Source organism: Vanellus vanellus (genome assembly GCF_965231255.1).
Source record: "Vanellus vanellus genome assembly, chromosome: 11".
Lineage (NCBI taxonomy): Eukaryota > Metazoa > Chordata > Aves > Charadriiformes > Charadriidae > Vanellus > Vanellus vanellus.
This window is the reverse complement of record NC_138916.1, coordinates 17317949-17337590: the sequence shown is the minus strand read 5'-3', so window position 1 is coordinate 17337590 and position 19642 is coordinate 17317949. Positions and strand designations below refer to the sequence as shown.

General features: G+C 42.2%; 1 protein-coding gene across 1 annotated transcript in view; it reads left to right on the top strand.

Annotated features, from left to right (window-relative positions):
- The window catches only part of AGBL1 (AGBL carboxypeptidase 1), a gene marked incomplete at its 5' end in the record, with an annotated part of 291273 nt that overhangs the window by 26623 nt on the left and 245008 nt on the right, over positions 1-19642 (top strand). The gene's annotated exons all lie outside the window — the stretch shown is intronic.

Genomic DNA, 19642 nt, shown 5'->3' with positions numbered 1-19642 from the left:
CCTGCTTAGACATGCACTGCCTCGTGGAGCGCATAGTCCCTACTTGTTCATGCACATCTCGGCAAGGACGTGGCAACATTCAGTCAGCTTTGGCTTCTGCATGGACCTGACATGGGTGCGGTTCATGGTTAGTGATTACTGAGGAAGTAGCGTTAGGTTGAGCATCGCGTGTAGGTGAGAAGTGGATGGATCAGCATGGCACAACAGTTTGACCACTACTTGCTTAGCTGTGGTTGAAGTGGGGGCACCAGTAAATAACGTCTGTGCTGCTGTTACCATGAAAGACTGATACCAGTTCTCCCAATATCGCCAGTTACCCAATACATTGCATGGGAAGGAATTTGAATTACTTTCCACTAGCCACAAATTATGAACTTGCATGTCAACACATGGTACTGTTGTTTGCTAAATGCAGCATTCTTCCAGTTCTGATGCTTACATGTCTGGGGCTATAAATAAAATTTGAACAGTTTTCTTTGCTAAATAAGGTACTTAACGGGCCCAGCAGATGCACAACTTCCTGCAGCTGCCTTGTTAATGGAAGCCAACTCACTTTTGCCTGCATTTTTGGCTTTCTCATATAGCACTGAGTACCTGGAACTACTTCACAGCTTCGGTTCTCTCTTAGCCAGATTACCTGTGATTCCTTTACGTGGTCTGTTGAAAAGCATGATATCGAGAGGTTTCCTGCACAGAGGTTTGAGTGTTACCCAACTCAAAGAATATTATCGCTAGGATATTATTTCTAGGATATCTGAGCATCCTCTACGATTCCCCTCATGTTATAACTGCAATCTTTAAGATCCAGGGAGCCTGGAGAACTGCTTTATGTATGACAGGGGTGCCTAGGGTGACTTAGACCCAGAGTTGGGCTTGACTTCTGAGGCAACCAGAAGTGATTGATGGTTCCATGCCTACACTTAACTAAGTAAGCAAATTCCACTCAATTCCCTGGTTTCCTTCCTATGGAAGTGTTGGCTGTGATTAGACTAGGGTTAGTTCTCCTTCTCCGATAGCCTCACAGGTCTGTGTAACAGGACTTGGGCCTGTATTAGTTCTCTGTTAAGCAATGGGACTGGCTGCATAAAGGCTTTTTAAATGAATTTTGTGCAAAGCTGCTTTTTCCATTCACTGTTTCCTCTGAGGAAAGTGGAAAATGTATCTGTCATGCATTTCTAACCTGGCTTTTTGCTGAGATTCATTTGGAGATGCAGCTAGTGCTGCTGAGGGTTGTTGTAATGTATGCTGTAAAGTGGTCTAGAATACTCATTTCTAGCAGAAAGGGAAAGAAATAGTCTCCAGAGCAACACACTGCTTTTCATGTCAATGATTCCAGATTGTCAACATGCAATATCTGGGTTTTCCTTCCTTTTATCTGATGTACAAGAATCGTTTTGAACTCTTCTGTGGGCCCTTTTTTCCGTTTGGGACACACACTCACACAATGGAAAATGCAAACCTCAAAAATTCTCTCAATAAATCTCCAGCTTTATTGCTAATAAGCCATTTTATTTATTGCTGAAAAGCTTGGGTTTATTTTCCCTTTGGAAAAAAGGTATCTTATACATTAACTGTTGTCTACCTGAGCTTCCCCATTGCTAGTTCAGTTTCCTAATTCCATTTTTTTTCCCTAAAGTATTTGTACTCTTCTTAAAACATACTTGTATGAACATGCAAACAGAGGATAAAATCTTTCTTGCAACCTAGCTGACAGAAAAAGGTGATTTGGCTCCTACCTACACTTCGTTTAACGAGCAAGAACAATAATCAGTTGAAGCCTGGTAGCCACTCAGCTGGCCTGCCTAGGGCTCAAAACTGCTGGTTTCATTTAATAACTAGGAGCAGCTGAGAAAGTCAATGGCTCAGTGGAGACAGTCTGTTTTACATCAGAAGAAGCACACAAACCTGTTTTGTTTTAAAAAACGCTTGCAACCTATTTAAAACCACTAGTTTCTTATTATTCAGTAGGGATTGTGCTTGCTTGCTGTCTGCTTGGAAGTGCTGCTCTTAATGGGGAAAGAAATTTCAAGAGATGTTGTTGACAAGAATTTAAGTCCTGAGACCAGAAGTCCAGACTGTAGGGTAGGTTACAGATCTTCTTTCCCAGCATTAGCAAATGCCTGGGATAGCAATGGTCTGAAAATCCCAGGCATCTTTACAGTCCATTGGAAAATGGAGGTGGGTATGTGTGAAAATGTTCTATTTTTTTGAGCTGGTCTAGTTAAAAGTTTTTAGGGTGACTGGGGGAGGAAGCTTATGGATGGATTCTCTCAAAAGGTGAGAAAGAATAAAATGGGGTTACGTGCATTGTCTTGTTCAGTATGTGCTCCTGGTCATTTGATGCTGGTGTAGCTCTTCCCCAAGTCGCCATGGCTGTGCTGAAATCTGGAGTGGATTATTTTGCTGTAGTTAGTTGGTCACAAAAACATCTGCTTCTTTTTGGCTATCAGTATGGAACTTGAAGAGAACACTAGTCCGTAACCTGCCTGTGGAGAGAAAACCCCAATGTCCTCCTAGCAAGCCTCTGATCCTCCCTTTGTATTTGCCCTTGATACCTTTTCTCCACTTCATAACTATGTGCCACCATGATTTGCCTTGCTGCTGGGAAGGAACAGCTGGCAACTGTGGGGGCTGAGATTACTCTTGTTCTTTGATCAGCTGCCAGGAATGCAGCATTGAAAATGCACCACTTCTCTTGTGGATACACCCCCATTCTCCTGTCCTGGGCAGTGGCAGGACCAAGGTCACTTTAAGAATCTGCCCTGGAGAGTGCACTGTGAGAGCTATTTATTTAGCCAGCTAAGATGTGGAAACAAGATACATAGTTCTATTTATTTTTCCCAGTGGCAAAGCTCTGGGTTATTTAGAAATAGTCTCCCATGCTCCAATTGACCTTCTCTGGGTGCATGCCAAGTAGCTCTGATTCCCCTGAGACTGTGACTCATGGACTTTATTGGTCTTAGTTAGGCATTTGAGGTCTGCAGGTTGCTGGTGCCATAACTGTGTGGATGTCTCCAGGACTACCCATATGTGAAGTAAAAGCCACATGAGAAAATATGAAACTTGCTAAGGTTTAGAGAATTCTTGAGTTAAGCACTGTGGAATCCAAATGAGGTGGACACTCTAGACTGTCTTGCCCATTTCTTATGATGCTGTGCTGCAGAGGAAGTTTTCTGATACTGTTTAAAATAAAGCCAGATGATGTTCTGTTTATGTCAGTAGCTGGGATATCTGATATGAATGTGTGTGGGATGCTCAAATCTTCACTCCATCAACACCTTCCCTAATGCAACATCCCTGATGCCCCACAGAGGGCGATGACCATTGCTCTTTTCACCTTCGACCTTACTTATTCCCCATGTGTTCCATATCTTATACTCTTCTCTTACTTTCCAGTGTCCTTTTCAACACTCTTGCTTATTTTCCCAACTTACGTGTTCTGAGAGATATTGGGATGTGTTGTGGGCAGATGGATGTGGAATGTGACAGTGGCAGATGTTTGCTCTGTGGCCAGCCAGGAGCTGGGTCTCTTCTGCGTGGCTGTGTCTCCAGGTGGCCGAGCATCAGGTATCCTCCCCGGGCTGGTGGCTTTGAAGGCTGCATATTGTCTTGGCTACATGTTGTGTGAGCATCTTCCTTCAACTCGATGAGTCCTGTTAGATTATCAAAGTGAGTGAAAACAACAAATGAGAACTTATGATTCCTTCATATAAGGAAGACCTGTGTTTTAGAAAATGACAAATGACAGTGTGACTTGTGTCTGCATTGTTCCCTCCAGTACACTATCTTTTTCTGTTGTTAAAAGGTTGGTGGGCAGTCTTATTTCTGCAGTTTTATTAAAAGCAACTTAGAGAATCTTTCAAAATGTCTTTGTTTCTCAGAGCTTTTTGAGAGCACATCTATTTACCACACTGAGCAGAGCTGGCTAATGATAAGTGATCAGATAAACCTCATACGACAGACTGTAACAAGAATAAGTATTCATCAGAATTAAAAACTCTTTCTGTGAGTATTCACAAAACTTGGCTTTCTGCACTGGGCTGTTCCAGTAAAGTTTGACTACTTAATTAAAAGTGGAAAGTGAATAAAAAAGGTCTGGGAATGGTGCCAAATTAATTCAGTAGAAAACATGACATGCAGAAATTATCTGCCTTTGCTCCTGTCCAGCATTGCCTACTTCTGACATTTAATCACAGTTCTATGTTTGGCGCGTATTGGATGGTCCCAGCTCCTCTAAAACGTGCCGATAATCTCCCTTTCTGTTAAAATGAGGAAATCCTCTCATGTAACTCTGAGATGGATATCTGGACTCCTCACATACTAAAGGAAAAAGACACAAGTTCTCTTCACCTATAGCAAATGTTTGCCTCTAGAAACTTGAGGTGGCTTTGAAGTGTTTATTTCTGTCTGCCTGGAGGATGAGTCTGGATGGGTAACTTGGAAGTTGCATGGTGGGCATTTAAGGTTGGGTCAGGTAGATGGGTACTGAGAGACATTTGGAAAATGCAGTCCTCTCCAGCTACTGTCAGAGCTCAAACCCCAGGAGGAAATGAGAACACCACATGTCTTTTCTTTGGTGATGTGTGCTTGGGGGTGATCTGAGGTGGGGAGCGACTGATTAATCTGAAATGTGCAAGAATAATGATGACACTGTTGCTATGGTCAGGAAGTGATTCCTATATCACATACTTCTGTCACAATGTGAGCTGAAAAGAAGATTTTTGCTGGAATACTGAAAGCAGAGCTCATGCAAGCGAAGAGAGGAATGTCAAAGTGATCAAGAGAGCATATCTAAAGCTAAAAGCCCAAATTTGATGGGTCTGTATTTAATCATCGAGTTAGATTGACTGAGGAGAATACGAAGGCCCTGGAAATGCTGAAGATATAAGTTAAGAGGCTGTATGTTGCTTCAAAATAGGCTTTGAATATATATTACTCTACTTTTGTGTAAAACCTGTTTTGTTTGCACAAAACTGAGATTCTGTTTTCTCATCTTGGAACTGGTGCTTTTGATGCAAGATAAAATGTGAGTGTTGAGCCCATAGTGTTGAAAAGTGACCACATTGCCACATCAACAAATGCTTGTAAAAGTGATCTGCTGTGACCTTAACAACAGATGAGACTGGAACGGCATCGGGCTATGTCTGTTAGACAAAAAGAGAAGAGATGAGTAGCAGAGATGACCTGAATACTAGAATTATCTCTTCTGTTAAGAATGATGGAGAGACACATGGAAGAGATCCAATTGCAAATGCGTCCTAGACCCAGCACAGGCAGTTAGAGCTTCCTCAGCCTTAATCCTGGATAACTTCTTACTGGTAGACCACCATATATATTTGCTGCAATTCGATCTCCTGGATTGTCCCAAACTTTCAGCTGCTCTCTGCTTGAACAGAAGAATGTGTTGCATGGCCATTGCCAGCCAATATTTTGAGAATGAGAAGAAACTCAACACACTAACACGGTGATTAGTTCCTCTGCAACTGGATATGGTAGCTGTTGTGATTGATTCTTTTTGAGGAATGCTCCACATACAGCTTTATGCCTTTGTTTATTTGGCAAGGATTTCTGATAGGAGATCAAAAGCAAATCATGCTTAATTCCTCTTGTTAGTCTGTGTTTTACTATTAATCGTGTTGAGCAGTTCGGATATTTAATTGGAAACTAACACATGATTCTGTTGGAATGTGGTCAGAATTAATCAATGTTTAGTGCTTGCTTATTCTCAAATTGCTATTTGGTTCATTTGATCCTTGTTGAAAATACACAGGAGGGACTGAAATGTCTTTTGAGCTATGTCACAACTAAATGACATGCTTCCCATCTGGCCTTGATCTACATGGGATTTAGCCTAGAATTCCTGCTAAATAAAACTGGTAAATACTGTTCTGAATGAGATGATGCCAGCAACAAGGAAAAAAGGGTTGTCTTTAAAAACTCTTGTTTATATCAAATGTCTTCTCAACTTGACTAGTATCTCGGATAACATGGAGCAGAGATGGGTACATCACTGAGATAAGTAAAAGAACCCTAGCGTTCAAATTTAATGCAATGAGCCATTGGAATAGAAGAAATGATCTTGGAGCCAAAGGTGTCCCAGTTTTATGCAGTTCCTTCTCCTCCGTTATTTTACGGTCTGTGTGGTTTCTCTCAAAGAATGACCTGTTCCAATATTAATAATAAGTTATAAAATCTCATTTCAGACTGGTATCTCAGTGCTGCTTTACAGAGTAAATAGAATTGCATTGCAGAATTATACTTTACTGGCATTGTACCGTTAATAGCAGCAGAAGAAACAAATTGAAAAATTAAGAGGTAGAGGCAAGGGAGAAAAGAGATGCTTTCAGATGAGATTTGAAAATAGATGAAGAATTGATGAGGCAGAGAGGAATACCATATACCAAGGTTGTTCCAGATGGCCAGACAAACATGTTGCATACAGAAACCCTGGTGCCATCTCTTGGTAGCCTCTGGTATGGCAAGATTGAGCACAGATATACCTACTTCTGTGGCATAAAAAATTAGTGAATGAACACTATATAAAGAGAAATCCATTTCTAAGCTTAACTTGATATGTCATGGGAAGGGAGGAACTGGTTTATACATGGACCCACTTAGCGAGACTGTTATTTTGAAAGATGGTTGCTTTTTTCTATTAGGTCTAGCTTATGGTTTATGTCTATTTCAGGTTGGAGTAACAGTTTGAAAAAGAAGCAACGCTTTCAACTGAAGACCTTTCTTTGCTTGTCCATTATTTCTTCCCCTTTGGTGAACTAGTGGGTTATATTTGGAAAGGTGGTATGAGGGCAAGTTGCTGCTGTTTGCAAGTTCTTGACTTTTTGCACCCAGTAGCTATGGCAGATGCAATTCATGGCTGACCTCACGTGCTGGCTTTGGGTATGTCTATACCTCAGGCACCTCTGCTTATTGGGTGGGATAGTCTCTCTGCTCTAGCTTTAAACTACCTCATTCTACTAACAACTGTCTAGCCTTGCAGCAGGGCCTCCAGTGTGGGGTACCCAAGCTTCTTAGGACATGTTATCCAGACAGGGATTACTGTTGCCATATGTGTCTCGCTGTTGGTATTTGTGCTAACTAGATTAAAGCTAACGCTTGGGTGCCTCATTGTGTTGCAATTGCATTGCCTCTTAGAAGCTCTGTATGAGATGTATCAACCACATAACTGGGGAAACCACTGTCACTCCCATTCAAATGGGAGGTAGGACTTGATTTCATACATCAGTTGCATCTCTGAGCGTTTCCTAGAGTTAAATGAATTGTTAATGTTAACAATGATTCCTTGTAGCTGAGTATAATAGTCCCATAGAAGCATAGGTCAAGGCTGGTGTGTACCGGTTATGCTAAGCACTTTGTAAACAGCACAGAAGGAACAGAGTGGAATGAATCAAAATAAATGAGAACACAGCTAGAAGGATTATAAAATATTTTGCAATCTAGGAAGAAATGAAGGGTTTGGGATGATTTCTGGAAGTTGATGGGTTATCTGTGAGATGAATGGGCAAGCTGCTCCTGGTTTGGAAGTACAGAGAGAAGGCTTTCACCAGTGGTGGTAGGGCTATAAGAGTAAAAAGGCAAAAAGTGCAATGGTAGAAGACAAAAGATTTCTTGTGTCTGAAGTGTGAGTCTGAGACATGGTATGTTACTGTGGGCAAGTCACCCGAGATCAGACTTTTCATATGATCAATGAATAAAACTGCACCTTTCTACCTCCTTCCTAAGGGTAGTGAGGGTATGGTCAGTTGTGTCTGAGGCATTCAGTGAGGACAGAAGTAGAAAGGGGAGAGAAAAACAGTAGTGAATTTGTGATGGGTTTTAATCTCAGGCAGGATGCAGTTGAAGTGGACTGTGAACGTGGAGCTGGCAGAGTGAGGAGGGAATTGAGCGACATGGTTGTGTGACCTTGTAAGCATGGTTGAGGTGGATGTGAAGTGCCAAAGCTTTCAGAAAGCATCAGCCAGACAGCCCTGGGGGACTGGAGGGAAGGGATTTCTAAGCAAAGCCCACCTGAATTTGCTTGTAGAGGTGATGAGAATGTGCCCGCCCTGCTTGTTTTCCTGCATTCTTTTTCCTGTTTAAGGAGACAAAGAAAGAATCCCCACTCGGAAATCATCGAGTTGGGTAATGACGTGAACCTCTGATAGAAGCCAGAGAGTGAGTAGATAAAGCTGAGGGCACTCACTTGTGTGTCAGCGCATATGAGACCCCAGGAATCTCCTCTCCTTTGCTGTTCACTTGATTTATTGCCATTTCTCCTCCCACCTAGAAGACTGTTACCGTTATGAAGGGGGTAGAAAGCAGCTTTAAAGTCCTCCCCACAAAAGTTTTCAGTCCAAAGGTAGACAAGGGAAACTTGATGGAAACAACAATGAAAGGAAATCTCAGAGCAGAGCTTCTACAGCAATAATTTTGCACAGTGCTGGCCCCGAGCAGGTGCTGTACCCACAAGGAAAACAACCCTAAGAATTTCTTGGGGTTGCTGGGACTTTTTTCCAGCTCCACCAATGCTGGCAGGTGAAGTGTAAGCCAGTCTCTAGAACTATCAGTGGTTTTGAAGCACAGCAGTGATTAGACCTGCCCTCAGCTGCGTTATGTGACACGGTGTCAAAGCCCTTAGCAACAGCCTTTCTACACTAGGATTCCCTGTCCCAATAGCACTTGTTGGAGCCACACCAGCTGTAGCAGCAGTGGGGTAGCTGGTTTTAGTAATGCAGAGGCAACACAACTGACTTGTTTCCAGCAGGCGAGAGAGAGCGAGCTCCAAGATCTTCACGGTCTCTTTCAGGCCATTTTGGGTAGTTATTGAACACTGATTATAGAGAATAAAAGAGAAATCATAAATACTAGAGTGTTTACCAAGTGCAGGTGAAATGAGTTTTTGTTAGGGAGGGAAGGTTTTGTAACAGCAGTGCTAAAGATGCAGCCCAGGTCTCTGACTTGCTAACACTGACAGGGCTCTGCTCGGTCTCTTTATCTACAGGGCAACACTTGGAACGGCAGCAATGCCAGTAAAATCTGTAAATAAGCCCAGAGTTGAGCTGCTCTGGGATATGTTCAGAGACAGGGCTTGGAACATGGAGGGGAGAACCTGAAAACTTGAGGAAGTGGCTGGTGAAGAAGAACAGGGCTGCAGCTCTGGGGCTGGGAATGGAAACTCCCCCTGAAGTGTAAACCTTGGAAAGGTCATGGCTCTGAGACCAAGCTTTTACTGTCAGGCCGCAGCAACAGCCAGACTATTGAAGAACAGAAGAGAGAAAATGATCCCATATATTTGACATGTCTACTCCATGTGTTTCTTTTCTCCCCTGTGTTAAATGGATATAGTTTAGGCATTGTGTGGACCATAGGACATATATCGTGATGGCAGAATAGCTCTCGTTGTATATTCAAAAGCTTAATTTCCTATTTATTTCTTCACTGTTGTTTTAAATCACACTTACATGTTTGCAGTTGTTCCAGCTTTCACCACCTTCCAGATTTTTCTGTGTAGAAAAAAACAAGGACATGTGGAAGAACTATCCTGATAATGCTCACAATTTTTACAGTGCTTATTAATTATTTATCCCCATTGCTTCATTCTTATATTTACAGCCCAAGTTCTACCAGACTTGGCTTTGACATGGTCTGTTTTCAAATCCCAGAGTTTGGCTTGATTATACCAGATGGAAGCTTTCCAATGAAAGGAGAGAGGAACAAAATATACTAACTTTTACTTAGGCTTCTGCAAATTACTGCTTCAAAAAGCCCCTGCAGTTATGCATGTGTGATGTTGCTGATTTCAAACAGCAAATATCAGGAGAATTTGACCCAGTATTTGCTGCATTTTGGCTTGTTACTGACTCTTTCTTCCTTCTAAATCCTGTAGCTAAATGTTGTGAAGAACAGGCACCAGCACAAAAATGTGACCAGGTTATTACTTAATAAGGAATTATACGTATGTAACTGAAAAAAATCGTTATTCTGTGGTTGGCTGGATCAGCCACAACAGCTAGATGCTGGCTTTCAACTGGTCTTGCATGCTCCATGATGCTGTAGTGACCTATGTTGCATACAAGGCTACTGTGTACTGCCTGCTCTCTGAAACCTGAGGCTGTGCTTTGGCTGCCCCTGGTGGTACAGTCTTCCCACTCATCCTCCCAAAGTCTTAATGCATCTTGCATGTTGAGTCTCAGTCACCAGCTGGGCAAAGTGCTGTATGGAAGGCAATGTGGGTGAGCTAACAGAATACTGTTTCTCAGACTCTTGAGCGTACTACTAAACTAAACATACTTCTCTTTCTTAGGACCCCTACCTATGTCATGTCCGTTGCCATCTTATATAGCCCATTGTTGGTGTTTGACATGCTAAATAGCTTGAGGTACTGTGGTTGGAGAGAACTTCTTCTCTGACCTGCAGGCTGTAGGTTGCCTTCCCTGCAGTAAGGTGTTCTACTTCTGTCCTGCCTAAGCTGCAGAGATGAGGACAGGACAAGGACAAATTCCCAGCAGGTGTTGGAGTGTTGGTGTGTCTGCTGCTGTGTCTGAGGCTGTGGCCTTTTGTGGTGGTGGCTCAGCCTACTTGGGCAGACAGCTTCTGCAGAAGATGCATCCTCATTTGCAACATCTATCCTATTTATCCATTATCCTATCACATGTCCTCAGATGACTTCTGCCTTTCCTATTACAGTTTGGAGTTCTCATGTCCAGAAAGCTGCTGCAGAGCAGTGTGAGAGCTGTTCAGTTTCCACACCTTGGCTCTCTTTCCTACAAAGATGTGTCCCTGTCTATACCACACAATACAGCAGCATTCCCATTTCCCCCTCCCACCCATCAAGCAAAACAAACCACAGAATGGAAGGGGGAGGTGAATAGCAGGATGGCTTTTTTTTTTTCTGCTAAACCTTTATTAACTTGCCTGGGATTTTCAATAACCTTTCCTCCCTGCTCTGCAACTGCAGCATCTATTTTCTCAAAGACTTCATGCTCACTGCACTTGCCTGTGGCAAAAGTAGTCAGTACTAGATGTTTCTAGCACCATTCTACATGTGTTTTGCAGTCCTCTGTTTTGACAACACGCAGCAGGCAAAATTGACATTTATTTTGCATACAAGACAGATTTGAAAATTTTCTGATAAACTGGCTATTGGTGTTGACTGAAGGGACTTCAGTCAACAAGGACTGAGTTTTCTGAATGATTGTTTGCATTTTCAGAGGTATTTAGATGCGTGAAGATGAAAGGGAATGTAGCTGTAACAAAAAGCCTCTTGGCAGGTTAAAGGCCTAACTTGTACAGTTAAAAGGTAGTTCTGATCTTAGTATACAAAGGGGCTTTCAAAAATCCTGCTGAGTGTGAGCTGTATGTTTAGACATAAAAATGCCTTTTAAATTCAGGTCAAGATGCCTAATGTGAATCTGTAAGAGAATATTACTTTGTGTTTCTCAAGCATGTTTGTTGTTCTCAATTTGAGACTGATTTAATAGCACCAATTAAGCTCAGCATTGTGTACACACACGGCTTACAAACAATTACCCCAGTATTTCCAAGCAAGTTTGTATTCAGCAGCATCAGTTAGGACCATCAAACTGTAAAGCACCCAATTCACAGTAAATTCAGTGCTGAAGGGCTAAGTATGTCTGTGAGGGAACACAATCATCCGGAGAGATGAAAAGTATCTGGAAAACAGGAGAAAATTGGTGATGGCTTCTGTATATTTTTTTTTTTTCCCCCTACATATTTTGCTGAAATTCCAATTGCACGTGAGCATTTCAGGCAGCTCTAACTCTGACCACCATCCTTTGGGGTTTAGGTAAGAGCAATATATAGAAACTGCCTAACCTGTGTGCATAACAAGGGAAATGATGCTTACCTGCTTGGGAAGCACATGGAGATTGATAAATGGGGAGTGTTGCATGCAAGAGGATTAATTGGCATCAATATCTTTTTCTGCTTGCTCCCTGCTGCAAATGTGGATGTAACACTGTGCTGTCAGTGCTGCAGCTGATGTGGAAACAGCTACTTGCACGTTGAAATCATGGCCTTAGTACAAGCGGACTGTAACTGGACACTCACCAACAGGCAGAACTGAGTAGGGCTATAGGGTTATGTTATGATGTTATTGCCAGTTCACAGCTGCCCAAGTTGCATCTTCTCTTGCAGCACTGGGAGAATGATTCCGGTAGCTATGCCTGCATGAAACAGCTTCTTGCTCTGGCATATTCAAAGAAATTCTGCAAGCCAGCTTTCTTCCTTAGAGGTTTTAAGCTTTAAGTTTCCTTTGGCTGGACTTTATGGATGTGCTTCATCTGAATAGGACCAGAGGGGAAAGTGGAGTGCCATATGAAATCAAACTGATGGATCTATTTCAAGAGCCTTGTAATACGAAAACAGTACCATTAGATTAAAAAGAACAAACACAGTTTTTCATCTTGTGTTCAATATTAGTCATTCCTTCTTTTATTCTGAAGCATCTGACTTTTTTTTTTTTTTTTTAAAGAAAAGGCTGCCACACAAGTCAACCTTGTTTCTTGGTAGACATCAAGGGAGATGGTGGTTTCTCAGTCCTTCAGCTTCATATTTCATATTCTTTTCAAGTCTCTTAAATTGTACACATTTTTAAAATGAGTTTCCCTGAAAGATGCTTATTTCTCTGGTTCAAAAGACCAACCAAACAAAAACCCCAAACAAAACAGACCTCAAAATCTTAAGCAGTGAAACTGCAGGAATGGCTGAAATGAAAACTCAAATTTCCTATGCATCGCAGCAGCCCAGTTACATGCAGTAAAGGCTGTTATTTCAAACACTGCTGCTTTACAGCTCAAGAGCACCTTTTGTTACACAGTGCTTTTTAAAGATGTTGTACCCTGAGATTACTGCTGCCTTAGAGATGGTTTGTACTAACCAGTAGTCAGGGAGAACTACAGCTTTTAGCCTTGATTACTTTGAAATCAGCTTCTGTTTTGTGCTCTCAAATAGCTCTGGGCAGAAGCAATGGCATGTTACATACCTCACTACCTGGACTGTTGGCAACACATGCTGCCCTTGGATATCTCACTGCCAACAACTCATAGTATCCATAAAGTAAAAATCTTGCAGTTATTTGCAGGCAATATAGTGTGAGTGCAGGCTCATTTTCTGGCGGCATAAAGCCCTGGGTACCCCCAGGCTCTAGCTTCGCTCTTACAGTTCACCATCAGAGATTCCCCAATGGCAAAGCACCTGCAATTCAGTTTCTCTTAATGAGGGCAGAAGTCACCAATGACCTGCTGAGATTTGAGCCCAAGGTTCCTGGGTGTGGCACCAAGCAGTGCCCTTCAGCTTCATCATGCAGTAAAGCAGGGTTTCACCAGGTATGGGATTGTGTCTCTCTCCCTGCTCTTGCTCTGGGTGTACACAACATCCAGAGAAGTTTGAGGCAGAATGATCCAGAAGTGAGCAGAATGGGGCTGCATCTCTCCCCTGTGCATTGAGCATCTGCCTCACCATGAGCACAATGTATATGTCAGTCCCTGGTGTCGCCAGAGGAAAAGCTGCAGGTCAAATAAATTGACAACTGAGGAGTGAGCCAGCAGACCGCTGGACTCTTTCTCACTAGTAACTGAATTGGGATTGGAAGACAGCTATCTGGGGAAAGGAGGGGGATTTAACCCCACTCACTGACATGTTTTAATTGTGTATGAGATGTTTTGTAGGGCTGTACTGTTGCTTGTTATCAGTTGTGGCCTCTGACTATCCTTACCACTCCTCTTAATCAACCAAGGATAGCATCAAGCCCCTTTCTCAGTCCCTCTGCGTGTGTCCCTTGGGTGGGAGAGCTGGATTCTCACACTGTCAGCCTGGAACTGCCTGGGTGATAAATCTGTTAAGAATCCTGTCTGATTGTGATCCTTCCAGCCCCTTCATCTTCATGTGAATGATGAGCTGTCACAGCCTGCCTCAGCCCTATTGGTGACATCTGACCCCAGAGAGGGAGCTGACAGGAATGGGAAATCTTCTGAGCTATGGCTTTTGCCTGCGGAAGCTGTGCTAGCTCAGTACTGTGCTGTAAGAAATGCCTGGGCATTTCTTTGGCAAGGATTTAAGTGTATTTCCTGAACCTTGTTCTTTTTTGTTACTACTTTAGAGCTAATTTCATTTAGAGCTGTAAAGAATAGGTTGAATTTTTAGGATACAGCCACCTCTCCTTCTGTACTTGTACATGAGAGAGAGGGTAGGATACTTGTAAGGCTGTCTGGAGGATAACCCTGGAGTGACTCTTCTGGGAGGCAGAGATGAAAGAGGCTGGAAAGCTATACTTTTTCACTGATTTAACCTAACAGGCTCGAGGGCGGGTGGAGATATTGGGAAGATGCTGCAGTGAAGGCTTTCAGCAGAACCTGAATATGCTTATTGTGTTAGCCATGAGAGCGAGAGAGGACCTCACACTGGGGCTTCTGCATCACAGCTATAATTTCTCTATAAATGGCAGCACATCTTTTGGAGTAAACACTGACTTTAGCTCACCAGAATGCAAGATAGGAGCAAATTCATTCCTGGATCTGAGGTAGGGTTAAAAAGCAGGGAATCATCACTCTTTTTGCTGTCGAGTTTTGTTGCCTCTTAACATTAGCTTTGGTACTTGTGCACAATCTTTCCCTCGCAACCCTCTGACTGTTAACACCTATAGAAGTCTTTAAAGGTGGGGAGGAAATACTGTTCAGCGTGCATGTAATTTCTGTACCTTTTTTTGTTTGCTCACTAATTCTATTCAGCAAAATGAATTGCGTCACAGAGAATAGGTTCCATAGAAGGTATATATTTGTATTAAAGGCAGCAAGTGCTTTTCCAGGAAAAAAAGCTGGTCACTGGAATTGAAGTAACCATTAGAAAAGCGTGTGTGTTTTTTTTTTTTTGTTCCCTTTCCTTCAGCACTATACATAAAGCACATCTGTGCACAACAGCTGGACCTCCAAACTCCACCTGTTGGCAGTATGTGGGACACTGCAGACTGTGAGCAGGCTTTGCCTTTAGCATAAGTTTTAATGCCTACCTAACAAGCTGGAATTAAAGTGGACATGATGATGGGTGTTTTTGCCTAAGTCCTAGATCAGCAGTGCTATGAAAATGCCAGTAGCATAAGCAGCTTTTGCCCACCCATATTTCCAAGACTTGTGAAACTGCTGGTTTTAAGCCTTTGAAACAAAACAAATCACTGTGCAAGTGCCTGCATGTTTAAGATCTGTATTTCTGGGCCACAAGGGAAATGACTGTTCAAGGCATCTGTCTCGGATGAGATCTACCTTCTGGTAGGATTTATAAAGCACCTATTGCCATGGTGCCTACATGTTGTTTCTAAATGTCTCTCAGTTGTCAAATGTGAAATGATCTTTTGAGTGAGTTGCTCTGTGGCTGAATAAACTCTGGTAGTTAAGTACGAGTCCCAGGGGTTGGAGGCAAAATGCAGCCAGACAATATGTACACTCAAGGGCACTAATTCCTCCCAGAGACAAGGGCTATGGAAGCTCAGGGGCTTTAAGCCTGTAAGCTGTAATACCTGGAGCCCTCATTCAGGGTTCCCGTTGTGCTAGATGCTGTACAAATATATATTGCATGGTTCCTGCCCCATGCTGCTTGTGATATAAATAAACATGACAGCAACAAGTGAGCATACTGTGAAATAGCAGGGTGAAGGGCAAAAAGTGGGTTCCCAGGCAGGAGCAGAACCTTTTCTTACGCTTCTATAAAAATAGTGCTTTATGTCTTTGTTATCCAGGTGTGATTGCCTTTGGGAATAAGATCAGGCATCAAGTTGAAGAGGTACTTAATGAAGCACCAAGTCATTAGCTTTCATTCAATAATTTGAAGAGGATGTTTTGTGTTTAACCATGTGAAAGGTACAATCTTGCAGAAGGACAGCTGGTTAAATTACTCGGGGGCTGATTTGCAGAGCCCTTTTGGATCATTTCTTTGTTCAGTCTTTGGCTTCTCTGCTGTTCCCTGTCCATAGTTCCAATCTAGTCCTGACCAGGTCTGTACCAGCATCAATGTGTCTTATGAGTCTTAAAATCCTTTCATGCATCTCTTCTGTAGCGAGGATTTAATTTTGGGAGGGTTTTTGTGTTTTGTTTTGTTTTTTTTTTTTTTTTTTTTTTTTCTTTTTAGTACTGGGATGGAAGAGAAATAAATTTACTATTCAAGAGACAAACAGAGGCACAGCATTGTCCATCATACTGCCCAGTGCTACAACCTGTGAGCTGAGATCAGAGCACAGAAGAAAACCGAAGAGATCCTGGCTTTGTGTCCTCTGCCTGCAGTGATTTCCAGCTAACACTGTTCTGGTAGCTCAGATCTGAAAGAGTGACCTAGACGTAAGACTTCTTTGTTTATGCTTTTTAGCAGCCTGGTTTTACTGGCTAATCCAATTGTGCTTTGGCTTGGGAAGCAGAGTTTTTCTTTGTTGCTCTTGGTTCCTAAGCACAGGATCTGGAAGTTGCGTTTGTCTATCTGTCTGCTAGTTGTACTCTTGCCCTGATATCCAAGCTGCTGACTTGGAAAGACTTCAAAGATTTCCATTCTTCAGAGTGGCTGTCTTGACTGCTACTACAGGGAGTTCTTAATGTTTTCTGATTGTGGAGCAGCATTTATTATTATGCCTTTTAAGATAGGGCAACTTTATTTATACATCCTTTTTTTGAAATATATAAATGAGTCTCCTTTGAGATACACTGGGATTGACAAAACAGCTAAGATTTTTACTATCGTATAACCACAAAGAACAGAAAATCAGAGGAAGGCATCTGGGCAGGTTTGGCAGGTTTTTTAATGATTTCTTTTCCACCATTTCTTCTTGAGACAAATGTAGAGTTCTGCACTGGGCAGGCTATCAAATTCTCTGGTCTAGCATATGGCTTATCAAGTCATCTTTCTTGTGCTCTTAAACTTTTCTTCCTGCTCCCATCTCCCTCCCCCACCACCCCATTTGCTCTCATGCACAATTTATTATCTCCTTTCTCTCTGTCTTCCTGTCGCAGGCTTACTCACCTCATATCTTCTGATGCCAGAAAATATGCCGTTAGTTTGCCGTATGGTGTTAAGAGGTGCCGATATGGCAAATGCTATTTGCCTGGCTTGCTGTAAGCCTACTGATGCATCCATCAGCTTGCTGCTGGTTTTGGTGGAAGTCCATCCTGTATTCTCTTCTATGACTTCTTATTTGTTTCCCATAGGGTATTATTTTGTATACTTGAATTTGTTCAGCATCAAAGACAGGTAATATTCTGGGGATACTTGCTGACAGCTGCCTTAAAGTGTAAATTACAATGCTGATTTGAAGTCCAAACTTAAAACAAATGCAGGTAGATAATTCTTTACACAGTGTAGGTGTGAACTCCTTTCCCAGAATAATTGTGGCTGTTAAGAGTTTGCATAAGTTCAAAAGCGGCTAGGCAAATATATGGAAGCCAAATCAACTAAGAGCTAAAAAGCCTCCCAAAGGCACCATTGCTAGCTTATGAAATCTCTCGACTGTAAATGGCTGGAGTCTGAGTCTGTTATGGAAGTTCTAGCACAGTGGTTTTGCTGTGGTCTTATACTCTTCCCTTGGCCACCATTGGCCACAGGATACTAGACTGTTTGGACTTTCAGCTTAGCTGGTGCATCTGCTCTGTTCTAGCCTGGCTAATTAACTTTGTGCTTAGAATACCTGTTTCTCATTTAATTTCCATTTTATCTATGATTAAAATGTAGGGATATAGGACTACTCTCATTCCTGGGTCACTTTTTTCAGATCCTTTCCTTGTTGGCAACTGGGGCTAACAGTCCCATTATAAGCAATTCAGGCTCCCTTTTCAAAGTCATTAGGTTGGTCATCCCATCGCTGCCAAGAAGATGTTTCAGAGCTTCATTTTCCAGTGCTTAAAAACCATCCTTTAATTTCCAGTTGAAATTTATTCATGTCCATTTTATATCCATTTGTCCCTGTGCCAACTTTGTTCTTTAGCTTAAGTAGCCTTCCTCAGTGTTTACTTCTCCCCCACCCTGTGTGTCTATGGAGAACAATCAAGCCACCTCTTAACCATCATTTTGCTAAGGTGACAAAACTGTGATCTTTAAGACTCCTCGTGAGATACGTCTCTGTTACTGTAATGATTTCCTTAGCACTTCTCTGCACAGTTTGTTCTGAATACTGCACACAGCGGTTTAGGTGAAGCCTTGTGGGAAAGCATGAATGTTTTCTTTTCTCCACTGGCAGTGGCTTCCCTGAGACCTGATCTGTCCTTTTCACAGTTTTGTCACCCTGCTGAGTTGTGCTTGTCCTCAGCCTCTAATGGGCTCATATATCCAGGGCGTCCTACTCATTTCCAAATTATGAGGCCCTGCTCATAACAGCAATACTTATTAAACCCTAAATGCGTAACCTTGGACTTTGACTATTACATTTCATCACATTTCTATTGTTTCAGACCTCAAGAACATCCTGTTACTCCTGAAAGATATTCTCAACTCCCTGCTATTGACAGTAGCTCCTGACTTCACACGGTCAGCAGATTTTGTTAGTATACTCTGACTTTTTGTGCCAAGGTCATTAATGAAAAAAAAAATAAGATCAGTCTCAAAACATCCTTGAGGACTTCCACACATAACTTCCCTTCAGACTAATAATTCGTCTTTTGGCACAACTCCTGTCACTGCCTCTTTAACCTGTTCCTTACCCACATTGCAATTCTTACACTAATCCCCGTGTTCTCCAGCTTGGCTAATAATTTCCATGTTGCACTCTATCAAATGCTTTATTGAAGTACAGATAAATTAGATCTACCACATTTCCTTTGTCTAGAAAAATCAGTTACCTTATCAAAGAAAGACATTAAGTTAGGCTGGCTTGATCTACTCTTGGTAAGTCCATTTTATCCCTTAAACCTGTTTTATCTGTTTTGCAGTTTACCCCCATGTCTTTAATTACTTCTTTTTCAAAATTCGTTCTAAAGCAATAGGCACTATTGAGGTCAGTGTCCTGGGTCTGCACCTACTTATGACTATCCATAGAGTACATACTGCAAGACATACAAAACACTGCATATTGCCTATGCCAAAACCCTTGTGATGAATTGCAGTACTTGAAGGGATGAAATGTACTAGTTTGGCTCCACTTTATTTTATTGCAGTACTACATACAGGCATGGACTGAGATGAGGATGAGTCTAGGCTGTTATCCTGGGATGTGGGAAATCCAGCTAGCTACAGCTGCAGGTCTGTAATGCTGCTTCAGAAGTAGGTGATGATTGCGAAAATTTCTGATTCTGCTAAGTGGTGGTGCTGGGATCTGGGTTATACCACCTTTATTTTTATTTTTTTTCAGGTCCTGTCTGAATTTTCCATCCCACAGTACCATCCGGGTCAATCTACTTACACCTTGGGTTTCTTAGCTTTACAAGCAAAGGGGTTGCAGACCTGTTCTGCCAGGTCACATCAAAAGCTTAAATAGCTCTTATCTCTTGACTCAGCAGACCAGCTCCCTCCAAGCCTGGAGAAGACTGGGGGTGGTTAAGGCTATTGAAGGATTTGCTACAGTATGTCCAGGAAGAGTTTAGGTCTTCTGGGGTAAATAGGAAATTACACTGTCTGAGAACATGGTTTGGGAGGTCTGAGGTCCTCTGAGGATGAATGAAGT